Source organism: Coregonus lavaretus, assembly GCF_964263955.1.
Source record: "Coregonus lavaretus genome assembly, contig: HAP1_SCAFFOLD_894, whole genome shotgun sequence".
NCBI classification, from domain to species: domain Eukaryota; kingdom Metazoa; phylum Chordata; class Actinopteri; order Salmoniformes; family Salmonidae; genus Coregonus; species Coregonus lavaretus.
In genome coordinates, this window is record NW_028156145.1 from 74,936 (window position 1) to 87,473 (window position 12,538).

The 12,538-nt window shown below is 43.0% G+C and overlaps 2 pseudogenes across 2 annotated transcripts in view; one reads left to right on the forward strand and one right to left on the reverse strand.

Moving 5' to 3' along the window:
* The window catches only part of LOC311126739 (solute carrier family 15 member 5-like), a 140,091-nt pseudogene that overhangs the window by 50,058 nt on the left and 77,495 nt on the right, over positions 1-12,538 (reverse strand). The gene's annotated exons all lie outside the window — the stretch shown is intronic.
* Positions 451-3,163, forward strand: LOC311126736 (tripartite motif-containing protein 16-like; annotated as a pseudogene). Its single transcript has 4 exons — positions 451-725; positions 1,862-2,046; positions 2,172-2,231; positions 2,468-3,163. The product of its transcript is annotated as a tripartite motif-containing protein 16-like (transcript).

A 12,538-nucleotide genomic window follows, 5' to 3' on the forward strand; every position in this document is an offset into this window, starting at 1 on the left:
AGCCAAAATCAGTGACCTTGTCTTTGCTTTCCAAAATGTGTCTGCACCTAGTACAGGGCTCAGTTCTCTGTTTCACCAGGGCCCAGGCAGGTGTCCTATTGGAAATTCCATGTAAAGCTCTTAGAAGATGTCACTTCTTGCTCAAGCTACCAAGGCTTTTGGGAGAGGTGGGGACAGCAGAAGGGGGAGTAACTTCTGTTGTGGGGGAGATGAGGGAACCTGATGGGTGGCAGCTCCGTCTTGCCGAAGTTCAGCTTGAGGTGGGGATCCGACATCCACACTGATATGTCTGCCAGACATGCAGAGATGTGATTCGCCACCTGGTTATCAGAAGGGGGAAGGAGAAAATTAATTGTGTGTCGTCTGCATAGCAATGATAGGAGAGACCATGCGGCAGGAGAGACTCAATACAGCAGGGGTCTCTGATTTCTATGCTGCAGTACTGAGGGCATGGCAGCTGCTGAGGCCCACACCAGAGGGGGGTGTGGTGCCTGGGCCATGGGTATGGGAGGAGCCCATCTTCCACAACCCACTGATCCTGTTGAGGTCCGCTCATTCAGCCATCCTGCAGGGACCTTTAATGGCAGCAGGCATCAAGAGACTAGCAGACCTGCGGCTGCCGGGGGGTGGAAAACCCCCCAAGAGTCAGCACAGCAGGCGGGACTAACGTCTCTTAGGCTGCTGGAGAGAGTCATGGGGAGGTCCAGGAGGCTCGGCCTGACCCAGTGAGGAGGGGGCTGGAGCAGCCTGAGAAGGGGCCACCACCGTTTCCACCACTGCAAGTGACAGCAGAGACTGGGGACTGGCAGGAGAGTCCGGAGGACTTACTGACTTTTAACACTCTGAGCCTGGGGGAGTTTGAGGAGGTGGGGGGTAAGGTGCTGTACACCCTCAGTGTCAAGGTTAGACAAATCAGGAGCTTAGCGGGAGTGAAGGGGCATCAGTGGCAGGGGGTTGTGGGGGCTGAGAGCATGGCAGGGTATAGGTGGAGGGTGCTCTATAAGCTCCCAGTGCTGGAAAGGTCAGGGGTCCTCCAGTGGAGGGTATTACATGGAGCCCTGGACACCAATAGCTGGTTGGCTCGGGTTGACCTGGGAGTTGGGGAGGGGTGTCCGTTTTCTGCAATGACAGACTGTTCATCATGTTTTTTCTGTGTTGCCAGGGTAAGGCCATTACTGTTGACGCCTTAGGGTTGAGTTTGAGTTGTACAAAATGATCAACAGTGTGGAGATGTTTCAGGAGGTATGGGGGCTCAGGGGGGCTGTCTGTACGGCTGGAGAGGAGGGGTTGGATGGACGGTTGGAATGTGGTGCTGGATGGTGTATTGTACTGTGGTGTTGGGTACTGAATAATGTGATTGTGTGGAGGTTGTGGTGTCACGCAATGTGCTTTTAGGGGTGGGGGTGTTAGTGTAATGAGGATGGCTCATTAAAGTAAGACATGTCAGTCTCTCTCTCTCTCTCTCTCTCTCTCTCTCTCTCTCTCTCTCTCTCTCTCAACAGCGCTCTGCACCGGCAGCAGTGGTGGACAGTGATAAGATCTTTACCGAGCTGATCCGCTCCATTGAGAGAAGGCGCTCTGAGGTGAAGGAGCTGATCAGAGCCCAAGAGAAGGCTCAAGTGAGTCAAGCTGAAGGACTCCTGGAGCAACTGGAGCAGGAGATAGCTGAGCTGAGGAAGAGAAGCACTGAGCTGGAGCAGCTCTCACACACAGAGAATCACATCCATTTCCTCCAGTTAACTCAACTGCCTTGATACATGTGATATGAGATTAAAACTCTCAATCATTTGGTTCTGCTCTGTCTCTGTCTCTGTCTCTCTCTCACTCTCTCGTTATCAGTCTCTCGCTCTCTCGTTATCAGTCTCTCTCTCTCTCTCTGTCTCCAGAGTTATCAGTCTCTCTCCGGTACCAGTGTATCTTCAGACTTACCCAGCATCGTTGTCCGTCCTCTTCAGTACTTTGGAGATGTGAGTAAGACTGTGTCTGAACTAAAAGAGACACTAGAAGAGGTCCTTAAAGGAGAATGGACCAAGATCTCCACTACAGGTGTGTTGAAAATAATAAGAACATCAACTTTAGACCATTGAAAGTTCCCTACTAGTCATATACATGTGGAATATGGTGTGATGATAACATTCCCTCTCTCTGTGAATGTGTTTGTGTGTCTGTAGTGAATATAGTGGATGTTGTACTGCCTCCAGAGCCCAAGACCAGAGAACAGTTCTTACAATGTGAGTCTCTTTATTCTGAAGTAACTAACAGTCTCTTTTTACTGACACTCCTAACAATCCCTCTAGAAATATATAGCAATAGTAGATCTAATCAAAGACTGGGTATCTATCTGACTCCTCATATTTCTCTGATTTGATTTCTGCTGTTCTCTAATCAAAGACAGGGTAGATACAGTATCTGACTTCACTTATTGTTCTAACTCCCCTCATTGGTCTCTGCTCTGCTCTTCTCCCAGATTCCTGTCAGCTCACACTGGACCCAAACACAGCACACACACACCTCTCTCTGTCTGAAGGGAACAGAAAGGTGACCTATACAGGCCAAGTCCAACCATATCCTGTTCATCCAGACAGATTCACAAACTACCAGGTTCTGTGTAGAGAGGGTCTGTCTGGACGCTGTTACTGGGAGGTGGAGTGGAGTGGGGTGTGTGTTGTTACAGCAGTCTCATATAAAGACATCAGCAGAACAGAGAGGGGTAATGTATTTGGAGAGAATGACAAGTCCTGGTGTTTAGAGTGTTATAGAGGTGGTTATTGTTTCAGACACAATAATGTTGAGACTAAAGTATCAGGCCTCAGTCCTCCAGAGTAGGAGTGGACCTGGATCACAAGGCAGGTACTCTGTCCTTCTACAGTGTCTCTGATACAATGACCCTCCTCCACAGAGTTCAGACCACATTCACTCAGCCCCTCTATCCTGGGTTTTGGCTCTATGATAGTACTGCTGAGCTGGTTAAACTGTAGTAGGGTCCACATAGATACTAGTCATGCTGGTGTAGTCTATAGCTGAGCTGGTTAAACTGTAGTAGGGTCCACATAGATACTAGTCATGCTGGTGTAGTCTATAGCTGAGCTGGTTAAACTGTAGTAGGGTCCACATAGATACTAGTCATGCTGGAGTAGTCTATAGCTGAGCTGGTTAAACTGTAGTAGGGTCCACATAGATACTAGTCATTCTCTGGTGTAGTCTATAGCTGAGCTGGTTAAACTGTAGTAGGGTCCACATAGATACTAGTCATGCTGGTGTAGTCTATAGCTGAGCTGGTTAAACTGTAGTAGGGTCCACATAGATACTAGTCATACTCGTGGTGATGGTCCCCAGATGTGATGATTCATTATGCTCTGTTTTTATGTACAATGATTTGTTTGATTTGATCTTCAGAAGATGTTATGAATTTAATTAGCATTTAAGTGCAATGTTTTAATCTTATATATTCACATTAATCATATGATGTATGCTGTTAATGTATGTTGGTTGTCATTCAGAACCATTGAAATGTTTTCTCAATTGGTTCTCTGTCTCATTTTAAGTTTGGCATCTTTTATTCTCCAATACTGCTCAGTCAAGCAACATTAAACCTGTCCCGCAGGTGGTGCTATTAACCAAACAATAAAAACATCAGATATCTTGACTTGCCACTCAGTATATCAGTAATGTTCAGAATTGTACTTTAATATCATTGGAGATTGATGGTCTTTTTAATCCACTACCCAGAGTCAGGAACAGATTAAGTTAGGTCTTCTACTGTTCAGTTATTAAATATGATTCATGGTGATGGGAAATAAAAAATACATCTAGTAGTAGTTTTCCTTTGCTATTTATTCCAAGGTGTGTCTTTAACTTGTAAATGGATTGTGTTGAAGCTGGCATGTGGTGTGGATGATAGAATAGAGTGAATAGAGGAGAGAAGAGAGGAGGAGGGGAGAACATAATATAGAAGACAGATAAGATAGAGAGAGAATTCATACCTAGGGGAGTTACTCACTCTGGCCCAAATGACACCCTGTTCCCTACGTAGTGCACTAGGCTACTTCTGACCAGATCTAAAGTAGTGCACTACATAAGGAATAGGGTGGAGATTGGAGATTTGCTCACTGTCATTAGAATGAAGATTTCCATCCAGGAGTTACTGTCTCTGTCCCAAATCTCTCCCTGTTCCCTGCATAGTGCACTAGGCTTCTTTTGACCAGATCTAAAGTAGTCTTCTAGATTTTACATGTTTTCTCCCTGTCATTAGAAAATGACAATATGGTAATGACTTTAGTGGTTTCCTCCCCCTTTGTTTTTATTGGTTGTGTGTTATGTGTGTTGTTGTGTTAGGTTTTCCCCCTGTGTTCCTAATTGAAAATCCATTAACAATGAATCAGAAACAAATTATTTTCCATTTGTGTTTAGACAACTTCATGGCTGACATCCCCCAGTTCTGTTAAGACCCATTGAACTGGGTCACATTCTCTCTCTCTCTCTCTCTCTCTCTCTCTCTCTCTCTCTCTCTCTCTCTCTCTCTCTCTCTCTCTCTCTCTCTCTCTCTCTCTCTCTCTCTCTCTCTCTCTCTCTCTCTCTCTCTCTCTCTCTCTCTCTCTCTCTCTCTCTCTCTCTCTCTCTCTCTCTCTCTCTCTCTCTCTCTCTCTCTCTCTTCAAACCGTATAGAAAGCAGACAACCTCAATATGGTTTTATTCCTGTAGTTATCAGGACACATGGGGTGTGGAACTATTATCTCCTTTCTAAGTGTGAACTTGTCCACTTCCCTTCATGTATTTCAAAGGAAATGACTGGTATATGTAAACTCCCTCTACCCCATGCCAACACCAATCCAATGCTTTTACATTTGAGAGGAGTAGCGAAGGAATGATACACTTCAGGAGGAAGGAGAGATTATTGGGACACACCCATGGAGTGATGATAGAGAGATGTGAAAGAGGAGAGAGGTAATGGTTGGACTTGACCTTTTTATTCTCTCATTAGACTTATTCTGTTTCAATAACATAATTGCATAACACAAAATAAGTACATTTAAGGAAGTATCCATGTATTATAGATTTTATAATCACTTTTGTACTATTTTCACAAGTATGTGGTAAAATCTCACAACTCTTAATACAAAACTCAAAACAGATCATCAAAAAGGCTGTTTTTTCAAAACTTTAAGCACATTTTCAATTGACTAAGTACAACACACAAAGGAAGTATCGTTGTATTATATCTTAATATGTGAAATGCACACTTCCTCCCATAAGTCATTAGTAGTTGATGTAGGGTTTCATCTGTCAAAAGGTAAATCACACCTGGTGACTTATGAGTTATAAATGTTATTACTGTGGAGTCACCATGATCAGATTACTGTGGTGTGTGTGTGTGTGTTAGTCTTTGATTAGTTTAGTCATCAAGGCTGAGAGGATGTATCTATTTGAAAGGGTGTCCTGGTCTTTGATCAGACCAAATGGTTGTAAAGTCCTCAAGACAATAGAATGGTTGTCAGGCAGTGGAGTCTGGTGGGAGGAGCTATAGCAGGACAGGCTCATTGTGATGTCTGGAATGAAATAAATGGAACTCAGTCAAACATGTGGTTTCATATGTTTGTGTTTGATACGTTCCATTGATTCCATTCCAGCCATTACAATGAGCCCGTCCTCCTATAGCTCCTCCCACCAGCCTCCTCTGGTGTCAGACCTGCATGGTGACTCAGAGTCTGTGTAGGAACTGTGAGGTGGGTGTGTTGGGAACATTATTCCCTATTTTTCATAGTTCCACAATCTATTAATAGCCAGAGATGTGAATTAAACATTCTGCCAATCATGGTTATTTTATTTATAACCAGAGAATTAGGCTGATTCAAACAAGACCAAACATGCTTATTTTTTAAGTAAGGACATGTCCAAGAAATGTTACTTGTAAAACTAAAATAACCAACACCCTTTCTTGTGATTGTAATATATAAAAATATAATAATATATTTCCATTCACATTGTGTGTGTGTGTGGTCCAATGTGTGAGGGGCTTGTTGTGATCCTGGGGGTAGTGCATTGGGCTGTACACTGACTGTATGCCTTCTTAATATTGAGTTGCATCGGGTGGGGGGCTGTTAAAACTGTTTTGAATGGGGTGTGTTTTGGGGTCTGGGGGTGAAATCAAACAGTGTATTCAAACTGGTTAGGGGTAGACTTAGAACCCCCAGAACATTCACACCTGGTCCTTTGTTGCAGGATTTGTTTTAGACATGTTTTTACATTAATTGCTTAAATTCCATTCCCAGGTTGAATGTCAATAAGAAGTAATATAATTGTGTGTATGACTTTACAATGTCCAGCTACATTATACTCCACATAGCTTTATAGGAAGCAGTTCCTAATCTACTGAAACTTCTACATTATGGGAATAATTTTGACCCACCCTTGGTTTTTTAATTTATTAAACTTTGAATTTGGCTCTATACTCCAGCATTTTAGAATTGATATTAAATGTTTTATATTAGGCGACAGTACATAATGTCACCTTTTATTTGAGGGTATTTTCATACCTATCTGTTTTACTGTTTAGAAATAAATATACTTTATTTACAGTTGAAGTCGGAAGTCGGAAGTTTACATACACTTAGGAGTCATTAAAACTAGTTTTTCAACCACTCCACAAATTTCTTGTTAACAAACTATAGTTTTGGCAAGTCGCTTAGGACATCTACTTTGTGCATGAGACAAGTAATTTTTCCAACAATTGTTTACAGACAGATTACTACATTTAATCACAATTCCAGTGGGTCAGAAGTTTACATACACTAAGTTGACTGTGCCTTTAAACAGCTTGGAAAATTCCAGAAAATGATGTCATGGCTTTAGAAGCTTCTGATAGGCTAATTGACATCATTTTAGTCAATTGGAGGTGTACCTGTGGATGTATTTCAAGGCCTACCTTCAAACTCAGTGCCTCTTTGCTTGACATCATGGGAAAATCAAAAGAAATCAGCCAAGACCTCAGAATAACAATTGTAGACCTCCACAAGTCTGGTTCATCCTTGGGAGCAATTTCCAAACGCCTGAATGTACCACGTTCATCTGTACAAATAGTACGCAAGTATAAACACCATGGGACCACGCAGCCGTCATACCGCTAAGGAAGGAGATGAGAGAGAGATGAACGTACTTTGGTGCGAAAAGTGCAAATCAATCCCAGAACAACAGGAAAGGACCTTGTGAAGATGCTGGAGGAAACAGGTACAAAAGTATCTATATCCACAGTAAAATGAGTCCTATATCGACATAACCTGAAAGGCCGCTCAGCAAGGAAGAAGCCACTGCTCCAAAAAGCCAGACTACGGTTTGCAACTGCACATGGGGATAAAGATCATACATTTTGGAGAAATTTCCTCTGGTCTGATGAAACAAAAATAGAACTGTTTGGCCATAATGACCATCGTTATGTTTGGAGGAAAAAGGGGGTCGCTTGCAAGCCGAAGAACACCATCCCAACCGTGAAGCACAGGTGCGGCAGCATCATGCTGTGGGGGTGCTTTGCTGCAGGAGGGACTCCTGTTTCCATTCGACTGGCGACAGATTTTCATGTGAACATTGTAAAATCTTCATAAAAACATGTGCATTTTACCAGCAGAGATGTTTCCATCAAATTGACGTGTTGAAGATAAATGGCTGTGCGTGATGACGTAATGCACATACAAATATATATTTTAGAAAATACTAATATATTTTTGCAGTTAAATTCCCATGTACCGGTTAAAAACGTTATGTTAAATGGGTTTCCATCACATTTTCAACTCTACTGATGGTTTTGTTAGATTTGGTTGTGCATTATATAGCGAACACTCCCACTCTGGACAGGCTACCTACATGATGACATTATTATGGACAAAAAGACCCTCGATATTTATTGGAAAGGAGCATCAAGCTCATCACCGTGCACTTTCACCACCCTGTGAAGTTCATCATAACTTATTTCATCTGTAGCTTTAATAAACTGCATGGTTTCCCGAGTCGTAGTGGGAGGACCACACCACATATCATCGTGTGACTCCAAGTTTACTTCAATATGATGGTTATTATATCAATATTTGTGCATAAAGCCGTTTCCACTGTCATTTCTCGCTTAATTAATTCTACAGAGGTATAGGCACCCCACTGCATCCACATGTTTCTTTACAATTTATGATCATTTTACATGACTGAAAATGAAAGAAAACTTTTGATTTGACATATTCATCATTCACCACTGTGGCTTCTGAATAGGTCACTGTACATTTATGGAACCTTTAAAACGTTGTAATGTTTTACTACAACCTTATATTTGGTTACACGTCACTATGGCTTCCATCCCTATATACCTCAGTGCATCCATCCAGGACTAACATCTCCAAACAGATCTAAAAGGCCTCCCCCACCACTCAGACTTTCAAAGAAATTAAAGTTATCTCTGATACTCTGCTGTGCAGTTTGTTGTATGGACATTGCAGAGGCCCTTTTAAAATATCCACTCTGCTGTCTGAATCTACCAAAGGATCCAGTTACTATTCCCTGTGGACACAGCTGTATGCAACGTCATCTTCTTAGCTTGACTTCCATCCCAAAAAACCTGTAGAGACAGAGTACACAGTCAAGAGGAAGCCACTCCCTGTCCTCTGGTGTAGAGTTCCATGAAACAGAAAGTCATCTTTGACACCCTGTTGCTCAACCTTCAGGTGAAAGCACTAAAATGGCTGACAATCTAGAACTGTTCTGTTGCTCCGTCTGTCTGGATCCACTGAAGGATCCGGTGACTACTGCCTGTGGACACAGCTACTGTATGGGCTGTATTAAAGAAAGCTGGGATCAGGATGATCTGAAAGGTGTCTACACCTGTCCCCACACTCTAAAAAATGCTGGGTTGTTTGGTTGACCCAAATGTTGGGTTGCAGGCGTTGGGTCACTTAGTTGGGTTGTTTTCTTTAAAAACTGCTGGGTTATGGATGCTGGGTGTTGGGTTATTGTTGCTTGGTTATTGAGATATGACCTAGCATGTCAGATCAGAAGACTGGAGGCATAGTTTAGTAGGGGTGTGGCTTTCAGATAGTTATTTCTAGCCACCCATGAGAGTAAATATAATTCCTGTTCATCTAGTCTGTTGCGTAGTTAGCACATGTTAAGGTTGAACATTGACATTTTTGTAGCTTCAATTATGCTTATAGAGTTTCCTAAAAGTCCACGTATGTCTCATTGTTGGGCTATAATACAGTGGTATACCTTATTATAATATGTAATAAATACTCTACATATTATAGAATAATTTAATAAGGAAAAATTGAGTTTACAGTATGTAAACGCCTTAAAATAACCTACAGTAAGGATGACATTAAAACAGACCCAGTTGCAAGGTCAACCAAGAATGACATTAAAACAGACCCAGTTGCTAGGTCAACCAAGCATGACATTAAAACAGACCCAGTTGCTAGGTCAACCAAGCATGACATTAAAACAGACCCAGTTGCTAGGTCAACCAAGCATGACATTAAAACAGACCCAGTTGCTAGGTCAACCAAGCATGACATTAAAACAGACCCAGTTGCTAGGTCAACCAAGCATGACATTAAAACAGACCCAGTTGCTAGGTCAACCAAGCATGACATTAGAACAGACCCAGTTGCTAGGTCAACCAAGCATGACATTAAAACAGACCCAGTTGCTAGGTCAACCAAGCATGACATTAAAACAGACCCAGTTGCTAGGTCAACCAAGCATGACATTAAAACAGACCCAGTTGCTAGGTCAACCAAGCATGACATTAGAACAGACCCAGTTACTAGGTCAACCAAGCATGACATTAAAACAGACCCAGTTGCTAGGTCAACCAAGCATGACATTAAAACAGACCCAGTTGCTATGTCAACCAAGCATGACATTAAAACAGACCCAGTTGCTAGGTCAACCAAGCATGAGAGTAAAAAATACCCAACTGATGGTTAAATTAACCCGTGTTCTGTTAATACTAACAACCCAACATATTGGGTTATTCACGAAACAAACTGTCTGGGTCAAAATAACCCAACATGTTCTTTCCACTACTTAACCTGCGCTGGGGTACTAAATAAACCAGATTGAGTGCAGTGCAGACATACCTTCACCCCAAGACCTATTCTGAACAGGAGTGCTGTGCTCGCCTAATTGGTGGAGAAACTGAAGAAGACAGGACTCCAAGCTGCTTCTCCTGCTCACTGTCATGCTGGACCTTTAGATGTGGGGTGTGACATCCTCAGTGCAGAGAGACCTTCACTCCAAGACCTAATCTGAGGATAAATAACATGTTGGCTGAAGTGGTGGAGAAACTGAAGAAGACAGGACTCCAGGCTGCTCCCCCTCCTGCTCTGTGCTATGCTGGACCTGGAGATGTGGCGTGTGATGTCTGCACTGGGACCAGAAAGCAGAAAGCCCTCATGTCCTGTCTGGTGTGTCTGGCCTCTTACTGTGAGACTCACCTCCAACCTCACTATGAATCTCCTGCTTTGAAGAAGCACCAGCTGGTCAAAGCCACCGTACAGCTACAGGACCAGTTTTAAAATTGCAGATATATTGGGGCTTCTATCTGTGTAATTGTCTGCATCATTTCCAATCCCCCATATATATGTTTTGTAAATATTATTTTAAATATATTTTCTTTATTATTTTCCCCTAACCCTACCACCCCTCCTAAACTAATGGACAACAATACTTAGGCTTCCACTTCCAGCTTATAAATGTACATACTACATACATTTCACAGACACTACATTTTACATTAGTTATCTTTTGTTTGTTTTTAGTCCCCGCCTTCAGCTACCCGAAGCCCTATCTCTGAAGACCATCCAGTTTTGATTTCTAGCTGCCATACAGTGCATTCGGAAAGTATTCAGACCCTTTGACTTTTTCAACATTTTATTACGTTACAGCCTTATTCTAAAATTTATTAAATAAAACATTTTCCTCATCACTCTACCCACAATACCACATAATGACAAAGCAACTTTTTTTTTTTTTTTTACACACTTATTGAAAATACAAGACAGAAATACCTTATTTACATAAGTATTCAGACCCTTTGCTATGAGACTCAAAATTGAGCTCAGGTGCATCCTGTTTCCATTGATCATCCTTGAGATGTTTCTACAACTTGATTGGAGTCCACCTGTGGTAAATTCAATTGATTGGACATGATTTGTAAAGGCACACAGCTGTCTATATAAGGTCCCACAGTTGACAGTGCATGTCAGAGCAAAAACCAAGCCATGAGGGTGAAGGAATTGTCCGTAGAGCCCTGAGACAGGATTGTGTTGAAGCACAGATCTGGGGAACGGTCCCAAAACATTTCTGCAACATTAAGGTCCCCAAGATCACAATGGCCTCCATCGTTCTTAAATGGAAGAAGTTTGTAACATTTACATTACATTTTAGTCATTTAGCAGACGCTCTTATCCAGAGCGACTTACAGTTAGTGAATACATATATATATATATATATTTTTTTTTTTTTTTATACTGGCCCCCCGTGGGAATCGAACCCACAACCCTGGCGTTGCAAACGCCATGCTCTATCAACTGAGCTACATCCCTGCCGGCCATTCCCTCCCCTACCCTGGACAACGCTGGGCCAATTGTGCGCCGCCCATGAGTCTCCCGGTCGCGGCCGGCTGCGACAGAGCCTGGATTCGAACCAGGATCTCTAGTGGCACAGTTAGCACTGCGATGCAATGCCTTAGACCACTGCGCCACTCAGGAGCAACCACCAAGACTCTTCCTAGAGCTGGTCGCCTGGCCAAACTGAGCATCGGGGGAGAAGGGCCTTGGTCAGGGAAGTGACCAAGAACCCGATGGTAACTCTGACAGAGCTCCAGAGTTCCTCTGTGGAGATGGGAGAAACTTCCAGAAGGACAACCACCTCTGCAGCACTCCACCAATTAGACCTTTATGGTAGAGTGGCCAGACGGAAGCCACTCCTCAGTAAAATACACATGACAGCCCGCTTGGAGTTTGCCAAAAGGATCCTAAAGTACTCTCAGACCATGAGAAAGAAGATTCTCTGTTCTGATGAAACCAAGATTGAACTCTTTGGCCTGAATGCCAAGCGTCACGTCTGTAGAAAACATGGCACCATCCCTATGGTGAAGCATGGTGGTGGCAGCATCAGGCTGTGGACTGGGAGAATAGCCAGGATCGAGGGAAAAATGAACAGAGCAAAGTACAGAGAGATCCTTGATGAAAACCTGCTTCAGAGCGCTCAGGATCTCAGACTGGGGCGAAGGTTCAACTTCCAACAAGACAACAACCCTAAGCACACAGCCAAGACGCAGGAGTGGCTTCGGGACAAGTCTCTGAATGTCCTTGAGTGGTCCAGCCAGATCCTGGAGTTGAACCCGATCGACCATCTCTGGAGAGACCTGAAAATAGCTGTGCAGCACTGATAGCAACAACAACCACCGCAGAAAAGTTGGCTGTGTTTACAGACAGACAGACATACAGACAGACAGACAGACAGACAGAGGTTGTTTACTATGACTGGATGAAGGGATAAA